The sequence below is a fragment of the Rhipicephalus microplus genome, unplaced genomic scaffold, assembly GCF_043290135.1.
Source record: "Rhipicephalus microplus isolate Deutch F79 unplaced genomic scaffold, USDA_Rmic scaffold_27, whole genome shotgun sequence".
NCBI lineage: Eukaryota > Metazoa > Arthropoda > Arachnida > Ixodida > Ixodidae > Rhipicephalus > Rhipicephalus microplus.
The window spans coordinates 1,393,863-1,410,198 of NW_027464600.1; the positions used below are offsets into that span (position 1 = coordinate 1,393,863).

The 16,336-nt window shown below is 47.5% G+C and overlaps 1 pseudogene; it reads left to right on the plus strand.

Annotated features, from left to right (window-relative positions):
- LOC142786650 (metabotropic glutamate receptor 5-like) overlaps nt 1-16,336 on the plus strand; it is a 147,152-nt pseudogene that overhangs the window by 99,082 nt on the left and 31,734 nt on the right.

Genomic DNA, 16,336 nt, shown 5'->3' on the forward strand with positions numbered 1-16,336 from the left:
TGGCACATACCCGCTCGTGGGTATGTGCCACTGTCTAGCGGGAAGTGTTTGATGACGTACGCGACGGGATTGTGACATTATTCATGTCTTGACCAGCGCGTCATATTCGTCAAACCAACTTACCCTTCCATGCTGATTTTATTTCACGCCAAGTTAAGGGGGGACCACGAGAGCACCCAAACGTAAACGGCTAGATAGATACGCTCAAAGTCGCCGAAGTTCACTTAGAAACGCTTCGCATTTAAAAGACTGAGAGAAAGGAAAGAAAGAAAAGAATAAAGACAGAGAAGGATATCGAAATCGAGAGGAATAGACGAAAAGACACAGACACAAAACAGATATTAAAAGACAAACAGAGCAAGTCTGGCCATGTGTAGCTTAGTATACCAAGGCATGGGAAAGGGACAGGGTGGAGGGTATAAGCCTAGGCAAGCCAAGACCAGCTACGTGCTCACCAGCTCTCCTGTTACCCAGCCTTGCGAGATTTAGTGCAAGCTGCGCCAATTTCTTCTCTGTAAATGTAAGTGCTAGGCTTTTTGGACCACGAAAATTCGTTGCTTCTATTTAGTACACCCTGTATGGCAGAGTAACGGTATTGGAATACATTGCTACCGAAGCGCCAAGACAAATAGAAAGCAAAGACTAGCGTGAGTCTGGAAATTACGGGCCACAGAGCGCACGACAATGACGTGATCAACCCGAAGCGGGAGGACACCTGCATGGAGGGAACATGCCTCAGTGGGCACCAGCGACCCTAGAAAACTACCGGTCACCTCATTTACCAGCTCCTAAGTCGAAACTGAAAGCACGTTTTCAGATACTGTTTAGGGCAAGAAATATCTCTCTTTAGTTTTCCAGATAAAAGGAACGTGCGTACAGTTCAAGAAAATTTCTCACAGTTTTCCAAGTAGCTCAAAAGAACATTTATTTGAATGTATTTTGCCAAATAAGTGAAAGAAAGTGTAGAAAATCAGTGGGCTATTTTTTAAAGCTCTTTTTAACCACCGATGTAATTAAGGTACATCGGTGAACAAAACCGGATGTCATCAAGAGGCATATCGGATTTGCTGATCAGGCGAGTTGTTATCCCATAACTGCAACATGTATTAGAGTGGGAGATATAAAAAGAGAACCAGGATAAACACGTAGAAACAGGCAAGCGCTATTCTGTCGCCTTCGGCGCCTGCTCGACTTTTCGTCTGCGGGGGCACATCAGTGTCGTATTATGGCGGGCGGGCAGGCATTGTAGGAGGCATGTTGTGATTCATTTTTATACGCATTGTCCTAGTACATGCTGCAGTTATATAAACCGGTAGCCTCTCTAAAGCATCGTGTCTAGTCTGAACGCCCCGCAACTTCCTTAAAACAGCCCTGTAATTGTTTTTCGTGTTGTGAGGCTTGTGCGGGGCCAAGAATATAGCTAGCACCACAATGCCCACCTTGCTGCGTTGCCAAAGCTGATGTCAGAGTCTGCTACTTTCCAACTAAGGCAAGGCCAGTCATAGAGGATGTGTTGCGACCCGTCATGCCCTTTAAAGTTTTCCCAGTTTGAGCTGTTCGTGATGAAAGCATTGATAATGATCCACTCTGACCTTCCAGTAATGAATCTTTCGGACGAATACGGATGGGTGGCCAAACTGGAGTTTTGAAAGTCGTTGTGCTTTAAGGTGCGCCACCATCTGTCTCAGCGTAAACAAATCGCAAAATAGAAACGTTTTTTGGAGAGCCTTTTACGGCTTCCACAGCTATCGTTTTCTACCGTTGCGCAAAAGCAGTTACCGGTAAGCTGGTACCAACTGTCGCGTTAATGATCCCCCCTTCCCCAGTCCCCGAGTCAGAAAACGCAACCCATAGGATAGCAAGTTACAAAGCAGATAAGAAGACGCTGTGATTTACGCTTGTGGAAAGCAGCTGGGCTTATCTTCGGGAAAAAAAAGTTAACAAGAATTGCACGTCATTACTACGCGTTCTCACTAGTCGTAAAGCGTGTGTCGTGTTTTGAAGCGATCTTTTTTGAAACTGAAGAAACTCTCGGCTCCTCAACGAACAATGCATGCCTCCGAAGCAAGGCATCTGGCAACATGAAAGAAGAAAGAAAGAAAAAAAAACAAGGAAAGAGAAAAGCGCAATATATATGGAGCTGGTATAGAATACGCTCCCTAGATATATATATATATATATATATATATATATATATATATATATATATATATATATATATATATATATATATATATATTCCACTCAGGAAATTTATCGAAACATGCTGACTTTCTAGAGCCTCGGATGGTGGAGGAGATAGAGACAGGGAGTTGACATTTGCATCTCTTTTTGCCAAGGAACATGGCTATAAATTATAGAGTATAGGTTCCATTTACCTAAACCTACTGCTGCAGAAAAGATCTCGTCTATTTTCTGATATATTTTTGCTTCCATTTCTTTTTCATTACATCCTCCCTCACACATGCTTCGTGCGTCTGCGACGTGTGATCTTCGATTCTTTCTTTAAATTGAAAAGCCTTGATCTCTCGCATTCCTATCGACAGACTTCGCGACTGAATTCTTCTTCGGCGCTGAGACGTCAGCGTCCGTACACACAAACCAACGAAACGCAAATAAATCGATAGCCAGCCTTACTGTGTAGCCTCGTCGGTTTCCGCGAGTGCAGCCGTCCACGAGTCCTCCTGACGAAGCTTCGCATGTGCCCTCGGAGCATGTTTGTTTGGTCGAAAAGATGAGATAAGGGTGAGAGAGAGAGAACAAAAGAGAGAGAGAGTGAGTGTGCGTGTGTGTGTGTGTGCGTGCGTGCGTGCAGAGTAGTAGAATACTTTCAATATGTGCCATATCGGACGATATTTCCGGGAACTCCTCCTCGTCTGAGCTCACTGAGTCTCACGAACTTCCCTTGCTGACACGATATTACTTACACCCTTTCTTCGATGCCCACCTACAACCCCCTCCCAATTTTTTCCTAGCTGCCAACACCGACAACAACGAACTCTACCCTACATTACATTCTTTCTTTAGTTTGTTTCCTTGAGGTCTCTGTTAGTTTCTTCATCCACATTGCGATCATCTTTGCGTTTGTCATTCAATTATTTTGCAAGCGCATGTAAAACGAAGTCATAAGGTATCAAATTACTATAATATATATGACTATATAGCAGTACAGCGTAGTAATGGTGGTAAAATTCTTGGTCCCTCACAACCTCAAATCTTATTCATCCATCATCATCTGTGTTGTGCAGAGATCTGCGTCATGTCAGGTCACGTGCTCATCGTTTCTCACTCCTCTCTGCTCCGTAACCGCGCCACGCTACAGGTGTTTCCCCTTGCGTGCTTCGAATCTTCATGCACGGTCGCTGTACGGATGAACAGTAAAGTTGCAATTTAGATACCCTGCGTGCTGTCGCCGCTGGCCACAGCTGTGCACATGAAATGTGCCTCGAGCGTGCGTGATCGTCACATTACTGGACAGCTCGGAATGTTCGCGGAAGCGATGGTCAACAAAGAAAAAAACAAATAAACGCAAAAGGTTGGAAGGGCAGCCTTTCTCTATAAAGAATTCAGGACAGCGGAACGACTCCTGCACACGTGTCGGCTGCTCATAAGTTATGACTGGAGCAGACGGCCCTTCTCACGTCCTTTTTATTTACGCAATACCCGAGCGTTCATCCATTCTAGTCGGGTAGTTATCTAGTTACCTTAATGCGTCTACGCGCTTGATTTAGTATGTACTGTCTCGCGAATCATGTGTGACGATGCTTTGCTTTTGGAGATTTCGAGACCTTGCAGATGCATCAATGGCTAGATGCTTTCCTTCTTTTACGTTTCGCTAACGCATCAAGCAGATGACATCTTCAGATATGTAGGAATAAAATGAGATAAGGCTTTTTTATATCATATCGTTATATTACACAAGCCAGCGTCGGAAATAGTGATAAATAACGTGCGAAAGGCAGAACATGATGGCGTAGTTGATATCATTGCACTTCAAAAAAGATGAAGAGAGCCGTAAAGAAAGTTGCTATATTTTGACTGTGATAGCCTTCTACAACGCGCATATAGCAAGAAGTTTTTCGGTTGTGTGTGATACGCGAACAATACACATTGGTTGTGCTTGTTGATTATTTGTTTGTATTACCGTAAAGCTGAATATGAATGCCTTCAAGACATTTTGTGCTAGATAAAGAGATCCACGGTTGCTAAATTATCACACGTTCTCTTATGTATTTTCCCAAGTCAACTCGTCGGCAAAAGACAAATTCTTATTCTTTGTCGTTGATTGTATTGAAACACCTGTACTCCCCTCCCACGTTCGGAAAGTTTTCTTTACCTAAAGGTAGCTCAATTCGCACTGCGTCTGATAGCGGACGCATTGGAACCTTTTTTCGCCTCATCTAGATTTGTAGTGCCCCAGACATCGCTTCTCGTTTGCACAAGTGACTATGTCGTCTATTTATGTGATAAGATGTTCGCTCTTCAGGTGACGGCATCATTACGTCACAAAATTTGACGACTTGTGGCGTGGTGATAACGTTATAGGGTGACGTTAACACATGGTTGTTTCTTGCATCACTCGTGTTGGCGCCGACGCCACCGACGTTCACTTTTCGCTTTTGATGAAGCGTATATGCCTTTATAAGTTTGCTTTACCTTGGCGCTGCTGCCCTTTTGATGGTCCGTTGAACGTCATCTGACTCGTGTTGATTTCCCATGACAGTCAGCGCACGAAAAAAAGAAAACACAGTCCCAGGCACACGCTTGTGTACATGCTTGTGGCGTGTAGAGAAGTGCACAAGTACACGCTTGTGGCGTGTACTTCATAGTTTTCTGTGTCCTTTGGTTGCGTAGATCATCACGAGTATGTTCCAGAACTATAACTATTTGCCACATTACTTGCTGATTTGCTGTCTCTGCTCCATTAATGTCCTTCTGCGCGATGGCTGGTCTGACCGCCAGGACGTGGTAAAGAACCAGGAGAAGGCGTCCGTCGGGAGCCTCTCGATCCGCTTTCACGCCAACTACGACCACGCCTTCGATCACTACTACTTCGGCCTGAACCCGTTCACCAACACGCGGAACCCTTGGTTCAAGGAGTTCTGGGAAGTGCGATTCAACTGCTCACTGGGTGTTGGTCCGGGCTCGGCACGCTACAACCGAACGTGCACGGGTGAGCTATAAAGTGACATGACAAAATATATATATATATATATATATATATATATATATATATATATATATATATATATATATATATATATATATATATATATATATATATATATATATATATATTGTATGAACATGCAGATAGCACATTTGAAAAGGAAATCGTATTTACTAACGTTTCGGCCGTGGCACGGCCGAAACGTTAGTAAATACGATTTCCTTTTCAAATGTGCTATCTGCAAGTTCATTCAATATAGAAAATACCCGGACCTGTCGTGCCTTCCCTTCAAGTTCCATATATATATATATATATATATATATAGAACTTGAAGGGATGCCCAGAGGAGAGACAGAGGGGGAGCAAATGCAAGCAGGAGGTAGAAGAGAAGTGGAGAGAGTGACACGCAGATGTTCGAAGGAGTTATGGAGGAGACGGTTGCGCATGGGTATAGTGAGTACGGACACTGCTGTACATAGGCCCGAGCAAGAAATGCTTCGCATCCAAAAAGAGAGGTAGAAGGAAGGAGAAAAGCACAGAGAAACAAAGAAGGCTGCCCATCTCTGCCCTTCATTCAGACTTGGCACCACTAGAGGGAAGTTGCCTTAATATTTGTTACTATGTTATGGCCAACTATGCATACACACCACACATACCATTTGCAGTAAGCTCACCTGACCTTTAGAAAAAAATATCTTCCGATCACGATAGAAAGCTCATGCAATATACTGTAGTCGAAGTGGCTTCTTTAGAGTAATTTAAGAACTTTTGACTCTGGACTGTTGAATGTTTGACATGAAATCGCTCACCATCTTTGACCATTCCCCGCCTCACCGCCGAAAGTGGCTGAGCGGCTGATAAAGGTCACATTCATTCTAACTCGAAGACGTGCGGGAAATTCTATAGCATTTTCCGGACGACACTGTTCACCTGCCTTACTACATTCACTTTGAAGACAAGATGCATCTTAGATGTCTATTCCTGAAACAATATTCACGCAGCTCGGAAGTTCTTATTGCTTCTGAATGCCCGCTGCAACCACAATCCTCAATTTGTTTTTTTACACGGTAGAAGCTACTGTAGATGAAAGAAGAAAGCGTCGGCTGCTCTCTCTATGTTGTGGAACATACTACACAACATTTTGTTATTTCTTAACAGTAAAAAAGACAGCGCTGATTTAATGCTGAATGCCGTTGGAATGCTTCACAGCTATTCAAAATTATCACTAGTTATCTTCACTTGCTTTTATAGCCAAAGCAAATCACCATTAGTCCACTTGGTTGGTGTTAATTCAGCAAATACAGCAGCCAACAGCATTACGTGAATAAACATGGTTTACTTGTCATATGTAAAATGTAGGCATCGCACGAACTTGTAACGTTATTTTCTACATTACAACTCTTACTTTGGACGGAAACAACACCGGGACAACAGAGGTAGCATACGTGGAGGATACATTTTCGTTATCGCTTACAAGTTAATCAAATCTTATGTTGCGGCTCAACTCTCATCGTAATCCTCTGTTCGTGTCTAGGCAAGGAGGACCTAAGAGAGGGCCACAAGCAGGACACCAAAGTGGAGTTTGTGAAAAAGTCCATATACACCATGGCGTATGGCCTACACAACATGCAACGCGACCTCTGTCCCAACACGTCCGGCGTGTGCCCCGCCATGGTGCCCGTCAACGGCTCCGTCTTCTTGCAGTACCTGATGAACGCCACATTCGCGTGGAACAACGAGACGGTTTTCTTCCACGAGAACGGAGACCCCCCAGGACGGTGAGCGAATCCTTGAAGTGTCATATCAATCGCTTCTTAGAAATATGCCACGCAGGCTGTAAAAGAAAAAAAAAAGCTTTGTTTGGCCGCTACGGCAAAGCAATGAATGTCATAATTGATTGATTTGTGGGGTTTAACGTCACAAAACCACCATATGATTATGAGAGACGCCGTAGTGAAGGGCTCCGGAAATTTAGACCACCTGAGTGTTTTAACGTAATGAATTTCATAGGAACTAATTGAAATGTTAAAAGAGGTAATGATAGCAGCTAATACCGCTCTGGCGTGACTCCACTCTGGCATGTCTCAGCTCTGGTGTAAGGGATTCGTTCGGTCATAACTCGGCGAAAAGGGGGCATGGCTAACCGAGAAAGCGAAACAGTTTTTGTGCTGTCGAGCTCTTGCTGCCAAGACGATGGTGGCGTCACTATCAAGTTTTCCATGATATACTGCCACATTTAGCTGATGTTCGCGAAAGCAGTGCGATATACAGCCAACTGATACGCCGCATGTTATCTCAGTTTATGTTACATACAGTTCGCTTGCCGAATAAGGCCATGATTGAACGAAATGTAACATGCCGCGGCATGACGTCCCTGCACGGTCAGTGGTTCAGCGCGTGGAAGTAAAGAAAAAACATATAACCCCGGATTTAACGTCGTGTGTACGCACAATCTATATATACATGTTTATAGCCAGAGAGAGAGAGAGAGAGAGAAAAGAAGATAAAGAAAAGGTAATGAGAGGCAGAGAGGTAGACTAAGCTCTCATTTGCTACCCTACCAGTGCAGAGAGAAAAGGGGGCGGCAAGCGTAAGGGTTTGCATGCCGAATCTACGATACGAATGTAAATAAGGCATGCTGTAGTGAAGGGTTCCTGAAATATCGGTTATCCGGTGTGAAATCGCGCTACACACGGACCTCTAGCATTTCGCCCATGTCGAAATGCGACTGCCACAGCCGAGATTTTCCTCCACACACTAAGGTCGCCCTTCTGGCGCAAAGACCCCACCGCAGTGGTCTAGTGTCTGAGGTACTCCTCTGCTGATCTGTGGCTTGCGGGATCGAATCCTGGCTTCGGCGGCTGCATTTTTAATGGAGGCGAAAATGCTGTAGGCCCGTGTGCTCAGATTTGGGTTTACGTTAAGGAACCCCAGGTGGTCGGAATTTCTGGAGTCGTGCACTAGGGCGTCTCTCATGATCACATGATGGTTTTGGGACTTTAAACCTCACATACCAATCAAATTTTCTGGCTCAAAGAGCAGTGCGGAGGAGGGACAGATTGAGAGAGAGAGATGGCGCGAGTGCAGGTTATTCTATTATCGGAGCAGCGCCTACCAGATTCCGGGAGAGGCCATAATAGCTCTAGACCTGACGTGCGCCTTTGGTTCCTGTAGACAAGACGGTGCAGCCTTTACGCCAAGCCCGAAAGTGGCGTAACGAGACGCATCTCGCTGGCACAGAAGTGTTCAAGCAGACCGAGCAAAGCAGTAAGCTAATCTGAAGCTACGGCTTTCTAGAAAGACGAAAAGAAAGACGTTCTCGAAGAGTTAGCTGGAATGGCGGTCCGCCTTGCCGAGTGTCAAGCGCATTCTTCACTTGTCCGTTATCCGTGACTAATTACGGCACCGGGTCGTTACTTCCAGACGCGCCATTTCTCGAACCGAGACGACGCCCCAAAACACACGCAGCCGAGCTTCCCTCCACCCACTAATTATTTTTTTCCCGGCGTGGCTCATCGGTGCCGCCCATTCACGCTTTTCGCACATGTCACTGTGGTGCTTGTGTGTGCCCACTTTGCCGTGCCTGGTCCCTCCCCCCCCCCCCCCCCCCTTAGCATCGCTTGTCTTTAGGTTCAGGGTAATGATGACACACTTGATACGTTAGAGAGAGCGAACGTGAAGTGACGTACATACCTCACCTTTTTTTTTGTGAGAGACATCATCTTAACTGAAGTATAAGGGCCAAACCTCATAAGCGCGAAAATGCACGCGACAGCGACGAGCGACGCGACGTAGATCGGCTTCGCGCGATCAGTCGCTAGCGCAGGCAAACCTCATTCACGCGACGGCTTCGGCGAGCGAACTCCACTGTTGCTGGCATGAGGCTGTCTACTCGCACCAAGAAAACCGCGTAGCGAGTGGTATGCAATTTGAAAATAAGATATATTGTTGTGTAATGGAACGGAAAGTGTTTATGAATGCCTTGCAGCACTTTTTTTATATGCACATGCGTAAACATTGCGTTATTTCTTGTTGCGCATACGTGATTCGGGCAGGGCCACGTGCACCTACGTAGTCTTTGTCTTTTCCGGTATTTCGCTATTGGCTGCTTGAGCCCAGCACTTCCGGGCGATGAGCGACGGTTTCCAAATCTGGAGAACCGAGCGATCGCGCGAAAACGAGCACGCGACACGTCGCGCGAACGCCCTGTTTCGTCGCTCGTCGCTGTCGCGTGCATTTTTGCGCTTATGAGGTTTGGCCTTAAGAGTGCGTCTGCTTGTTTACGCCAGCAGGCTAATTGTGGCTGTCTAAATTTTGTTCACAAAACTGCCATGGCATCCCGTTTCTATACACAACATTGTTATCGTTTTTATGCGCTGCTTTTGGCTGTGTTTATTTGTCACATTAGTTCGGCACAATCATTGAAAACAACTGGCAATTATGTCAAGCAAACCGACCGACCGACCGACCGACCGACCGACCGACCGACCGACCGACCGACCGACCGACCGACCGACCGACCGACCGACCGACCGACCGACCGACCGACCGACCGACCGACCGACCGACCGACCGACCGACCGTTAGTTTGCCGCACTTCTCCATTTTTCCTTTTTCAAAGCTTTCCGTTCGGTCTTTCGGTTTTTCGGTCTTGCCGTTCGCGTGCAGTGCTCGCTTTCGGCAAGTTATAAAACTGAGCTACTGTGTCATATGCTAACGTCGTATACCGTATCGCCGTCGTTTCTAATTACCTCGGCTAAAATAAAGGATTTGCTACTCGTAGTCAACTAATCAAAGGTGATGACTAAGTCAAAAAATGCTGGGGTGGCCTAACGACCTAAATGTCAGCGCTGTCGAATACGCCGGGATGAAGGGTTTCAGATCGATTTTGACCACCTGAAATATTCTTTATAGTACACTAAAACTTGAGAGTGACGACGTTTTTGACAACTTTCTCATCGTAAGGACTCTGTCGCTATCGCCAATCACTTGCGCGGGGACCATATCTAACTGGTAACCGAGGCAGGTGGATTGCTGGATCAACGCGATACAGGATTAAGTGGCGTACAGGAGTGAGGAGTGGCCCCGCCGTGGTGGTTTAGTGGCTAAGGTACTCGGCTGCTGACCCGCAGGTAGCGGGATCGAATCCCGGTTGCGGCGGCTGCATTTCCATGGGCGCGGAAATGCTGTAGGCTCGTGTATTCAGATTTGGGTGCACGTTAAAGAACCCCAGGTGGTCAAAATTTCCGGAGCCCTCCACTACGGCGTCTCTCATAATCATACGGGGTTTTTTGGACGTTACATCCCGCATATAAATCAATCAATCAATCAGGAGTGATGAGTGTATACCGAGTTTAACAGGAACACGAGTAGTCTGTGAAATGATGCTTCCGTCATCCCGCTTGTTCGTGCAGCACCTGCATTTCCGTTCATTGTCATAGACGACGATGATGCTGCAAGTCCTGGAAGTGCTTCGAAGTATATTGAGAATCACTATCAGAAAGCGGTACGGAACCCAGGGCAGACTTTGCGAGCTCTTCGCGACAGGAAATTCGACGCACTCAGTTTTAACGTCTAAGCTGTTTTTTTTTTCCAAATCGTTCGTTAGGAGTCGATCGCAGTAAACTATCATCGTCTTAACAGGTATGTCCCCTTGAGCGGCCTACAAGAAAACTATATGATCGTCATCATAGCGGTATGTGTCTCAGAAATTAGGCAAATGCAATGACGCATTGCTAACCACTGGTCCACTCTAAATAAAGTAGGCAACTTTTGGCCCGACAGATGACTGCGAAGCTGCGGTGAGCCGAAGACCACGTGTACGTCAAACTATAGAGTCTTCAAAAAATATCTAGAGGGGGCTCTGGCGCTGCGATTCTTCAGCGACCATGGGAAGGAGGGGTAGTACATAGATTTGCCTAATCTTCGTGCTTGCGGGCATCAAACACAGTTGTGGCTTCGTTTATTTCAGTGTTTTCGTTTCGTTTCGAATAAAAGAAGAAACCGTTTTTACCTTCGCGACCCAATTTAAATTGGCGAGCCTCAAAGCTCTAGGTGGTGAAGTGCGACTGCTGAACATTTGCAGATTTTTGTTTCGTGACGAAGCAGCTTCAAGCCACGCAATGCCAACCGTAGCCCAAAGTACGGAAATTAGACAAATACGTGAACTACCCATCATTCCCATGCTCACTGAAGCGCCATGCCTTGCAGCTCCCATAGACACTAGTTCCAGAGTTCCCTCTAGTGTATTTATTGGAAGCGCTATGTATTTATTGGAAGCGCGTCAAACGAGAGAATAGCAGGGAGCGCTAAAGGTAACGACGGCTTCGAAGACACCGATGCGATGGAAAGGCTACCATAACGATGACGTGTGCGTAGATCTATGACAGGTGCGAACGCTCGGTTTTAACGCGAGTTTACGACTCTGAAGTTTGGACATCTATGTCGTGTCTGTGACTGTGTGAGGCGTAACTCGAACATCTCTGCGCTGAGAATCATCTTAGAAACAACTATGCATCACCTTGATAAAACCCAGCAATAACTTAGAATAAACCTAGAACCTGCATCACCTAACTAAGGCATACACACAAAAAACCCAAACATTCGTCCAGTGTCACTGTTTCAAGCCTTGCGTGGCTTAGTGCTAATTCCGCCTTTCTTTTTCCCCTTTTCTGTCGTAACGGTGAAGTGCTGGGTAGCGTTGAGCGTGTTTGCGATAATAATTCCGTCGTTTTCTGCACGGCTTCTTACGTCCAGACGTAACATGCCACACCCCCTCGTAAAATCACCCGCTTATCGGTTGGCTTATGAGACGGTCGTGGATCGATTCGAGAGAAGGTATAACGTCACAGGACATCACTTGGGTTATACAAGGCACTAGGCTGCTGACCCGCAGGTCGCGGGATCGAATCGCGGCTGTGGCGGCTGTACTCGATAGAGGCGACAATGCCGTGAGTGCATGTGCTCAGATTTGGGTGCACGTTAAAGAATCCCAGATGGTCGAAATTTCCGGAGCCCTCCACTACGGCGTCACTCATAATATTATGGTGGTTTTGGGACGTCCAACTCCACATATCAATCCGATTGCCCAATCTCTCATCGGAGAGCCTTCAACCAGGCCCTATTAGGTTGAACTTTCAGCCTCCAACCTATCCGTTGCCTTGCCTCGCCTATCCAAATTAGCAAACTGCGACAGGGAGTATACAGCACGCGTTATCTTGCTCTTTAAAGAAGTATGTCATGCCATTGGCGGCAACCGACACGAAAGGGTTGAGTTACCTAAGCCTTCTAGGAATGTCACTGCAACCTATAGCTAATACCCCGAAGCTGCGGGGTTAATAAAATGGCGTAAGAAAGCTCTCTTCATGCGAGTGTTATCGTGCGGCTCATTAGCTTGTGCAATAAACTGCAGAATTCCCTGACAAGCTTTACCTTCGGCTGACACAGCGCATGAATTTCTAGTGGATGCGGAAGTCGACGTTGCGCTTTTTTTTCCTTTAGACGCTCGAGATGTTTGCGTGTACAAGGATATTTCACGCTTCATAAACTGCACTAACCTTACCCAACGCTTTTGAAAGGTACCCCTGCCTCTAATACTAGCTTCATGGTTTGTCGCTGGCGAACGCGCTGTTACTCGTGCAAGCTGGAAGCGATGTTTTCCCACTAACTCGCAGTTATCGTTAGCCGGAAAGCATCCCCGGACGAGCCACGTGTGATTCATTTTTTTTTTCTTTAAGCCAAAGTGAAGGTGACAGCACGGATGAACCGAATGTCGCGAATTTCTTTTCGTGAAGGCGCGTTCGGAGAATTGGATGCGAGTCAATTATACTTTAGCGAAATATTTCGCGTGGCTTCTTTACTGCGTTGCACCGTCAAAACAGATGGTTCGCGGAAAAGAACTCCGCACTGCCAATGATTTCTGCTAGGCTGGGAAAACAAAACGGCCGCCTGCTCTGGAGTTTCTCCGCCTCCGTCGTCGACGCCTCGCCTGGAGCCAGAGCCACAGCTGGTGGTGGGTTTCGCGTGCGTGCTTCGAGAGATATTGCAGCTATTTTTGTGCTTTTTCATTGCAAAATGACGCCAGCTGTATACGTTAGTGCTGATTTCAAATCGACGAGCATTTTACCGTCCTGTGCTATTCGCTTCGCATAGTAAATGCCTACCGCGTGGCACAGCGACTACCCAACGCAGCAGCTGCTCAGCAGAGAATTTCAAGCATTTCTCACGGCATACTTTGTCTTCATGACGTGGTTAACCTAATATATTTCGTGTTCTTCCTCCGCGTCATGTTTGAAAGTGTGTGCTTAGCACACACTTTCAAAGGCACCTTTTTTTTTTCAAAGGCACCTTTTTTTTTCAAAGGCACCTTTTTTTTTTTTTTGAAAGTGTGTGCTTAGCACACAAGGCACCTTTTTTTCTTGGCGATCTCAATCACACCAGGTTTCGTTGCCAGAAACTTAGTGAACTAATTGTCTTAAATTTTTTGCGCTTTGAGGCAGTCACCTAGGCCGGCGTGCTTGTGGGCCCACCCAGCGCAAAATCGCTGGACCTATTCAATGAAGTTTCCCCTCACTCACTAACCCACTCACTCACTCACTCACTGACTCGCTCAATCGAGGTGTGTTCTTACGAGTCATAAAAATCACGTAGTACTATAGGATAATGCAAACAAACTTGATCTAGAACCTCTCCTTGTGTCTACATCACTGTCATTCATTGAACGAAATAGTAAGAGAGAAAGCTTCGTGTGTTTGTGTCTCTTCGTCCCGTGAGTTTGTGCGCTGGTACTGCCCATAATGTATGTGACTGATTCATGTTTCGTGTTCGATAATGCAGGTATGACCTGATGAACTACCAACAACTGGGTGAGCACCACTACGACTATGTACAGGTTGGTTCGTGGGTCAACGGCGAGCTCACAATGACCCGAGACGTGCAGTGGCACCGAGCACAACGCACCGCACCGCCAATCTCCATTTGCTCGCTGCCCTGCGAAAAGGGAAAAGTCAAGGTACGCCGCTGAATCACAAAGTCTGAAATCATATAATTTCATAGTAGCACACTAAAGGTTATACACTAGCAGTTGGCGCTAGTGACCGTAAGTGGGCGCACGGCGGGGGCACAAGGGTGCCCCAGTCTACTGCATACGTTTACTGAGTTATGGCCACGCGATTTTTGAATGGGAATGCATTTATTAGTCGGGCTATGTCAGGCATCCGGCGGCAATGTACGTGGCGGGGGCCGCGCACCGGCAGGAGTTATCTCTCCGCTCTCATTCCCTCTCTCATAGCAACAGCTGCGGGCGCGCGCGCTTATCCTCGCCCCTAGCAACCGGAGCATCTGGAGCGAGAGAGTGTAAGAACGGGTCGGTGCAGTGCTTCACGGCTCCTTCTCTCGGGATTCGCTCGCAGGATTTCAAGCTGGACGGTTGTGCCCTCGCGATCTTCGACGCCAGCGTAGCTCCCGCCGACTGGTTCGCCCTCCGCGGTCTCCTGACGCCGTGCAGCTCTCGCATTGTGGCGCCCCGCCCTTGGACTGCTTCGACCGGATCCCCACTTTCCTATCTCCTTCTTTTTCCGTCGCTTGCCTGTCTACTTCTTCGTCTATTTTCCTTCGATTCTTTTTATCCCTCCTTCCCCCCACCCCTATAAGGCACTGCGCCGTGTCGCCTGAAGGCAGGCAAAAATTAGGTGCCTTTTTCCTTTTCCTTCTAACCACTACCACCACCACCTTCTCTCGCCGTTCGCTCTTTCTCCTCCCTGCGCCCCACTCTCCTGTCTACTCTCGTCTGACTCAACCGTTCGCTGACTGGGTGCCTGTCAAGAACCCCCGAAAGTGTGTGCTCAAGACACCGCCATGAAACGCCAAGGCAGAGAGAGAGAATTAACTTTAATAAAGGTCCTGAAGGGGACTGGGCACCCCTCACGGGGGCCAGCCCGGTGGCTCCGCCAATGTGGGGACTGGGAGTCGGAGCTCGCCAGCCACCTTTTAAGCCTTCTGGGCGGCCTGGTGTTGAAGGGCCCTGCCGGGGCTCCTGAGATGGTTGAAACAGTCGTCCTCGGTGGCAGAGGACCCGAAGCTAGCGTTTAGCACGGGACACTGCCACATCATGTGACTTAAATCGCACCTTGAATTTTGGCATTTGGGGCATTATGGCCTTATATCTGGTAGGTATTTGCTGCAGATATAGGGGCTGGGGTAACTGTGCGTTTGCAGCAGTCGAAGCGTTAATTGTTGTGCTTTATTTAGTGCTGAGTGAGGTGAGGGGAATTCCTTTTTAAATAACTTATTGTGCGAGCAAATTTCATGATGTGATAGGAGTGGCTTCCGGTGCGTGTTGGTGTCCCCGGCCAGTGAGCCGGACCACGACCCCCCGCGGCACGTAAGATCACGCGCGAGGTTATGGGCCAGCTCATTACCGTTGGGGACCCCTGGTTGAACGTTGATCCCCTCATGACCAGGAAACCAGTGGATATGCTTGTCTACAGTTATCTGAACAGATGCTAGAACTCTTAATGCCGCCTGGCAAAGTGTACCGCGGCTGTCTGCCAGTGCAGCGGGTTTAGAGTCGGTAAATATTGTGTCGCACTGAGGGAGTGCTAGAGCAAGGGCAATGGCCACTTGTTCAGCCTCGCAGGCTTTCTGTGTTTTTACGGTAAGAGCATTAAGAGCTTTTCCGTCTGGGGCGACCGCCACAGCTGCAAAGTAGGGTTTTTCCACGTATTTAGCGGCATCTACGAAAACCACGTCTGTCGCGTGTAGGTTGGCCGCTTTTAGTAAGGATTGAGCTCATGCCCTTCTTCGAGCCTGATTGTGCACCGGGTGCATGTTCCTGGGGAAGGGTAGCACTGTGATTTTAGCGGCCAAGGCAGAGGTGAGAATGCTGGCGCCCCATTCTTCCGTCTGCTCGCTTCTCACTTTCGACCGTTCGCTGGCTGGGCGCCTCTCAAGAACATCCGAAAAGGTGTGCTCGAGACGCTGCTGTGAAACGCCAACAAAGAACCGAGAACGCTGGCGCTCACTCTCCCGTCTGCTCACTCCTCCTCACTCCCGACCCTTTGCTGGCTGGGCCCCTCTCAAGGCGATGGCAGAACTCGGTGAAGGCGGACGTCTGACGGCAACAGTGCCCTCTCTCGGCGCAAGAAATGCATTCGCGTTTCCTCACCA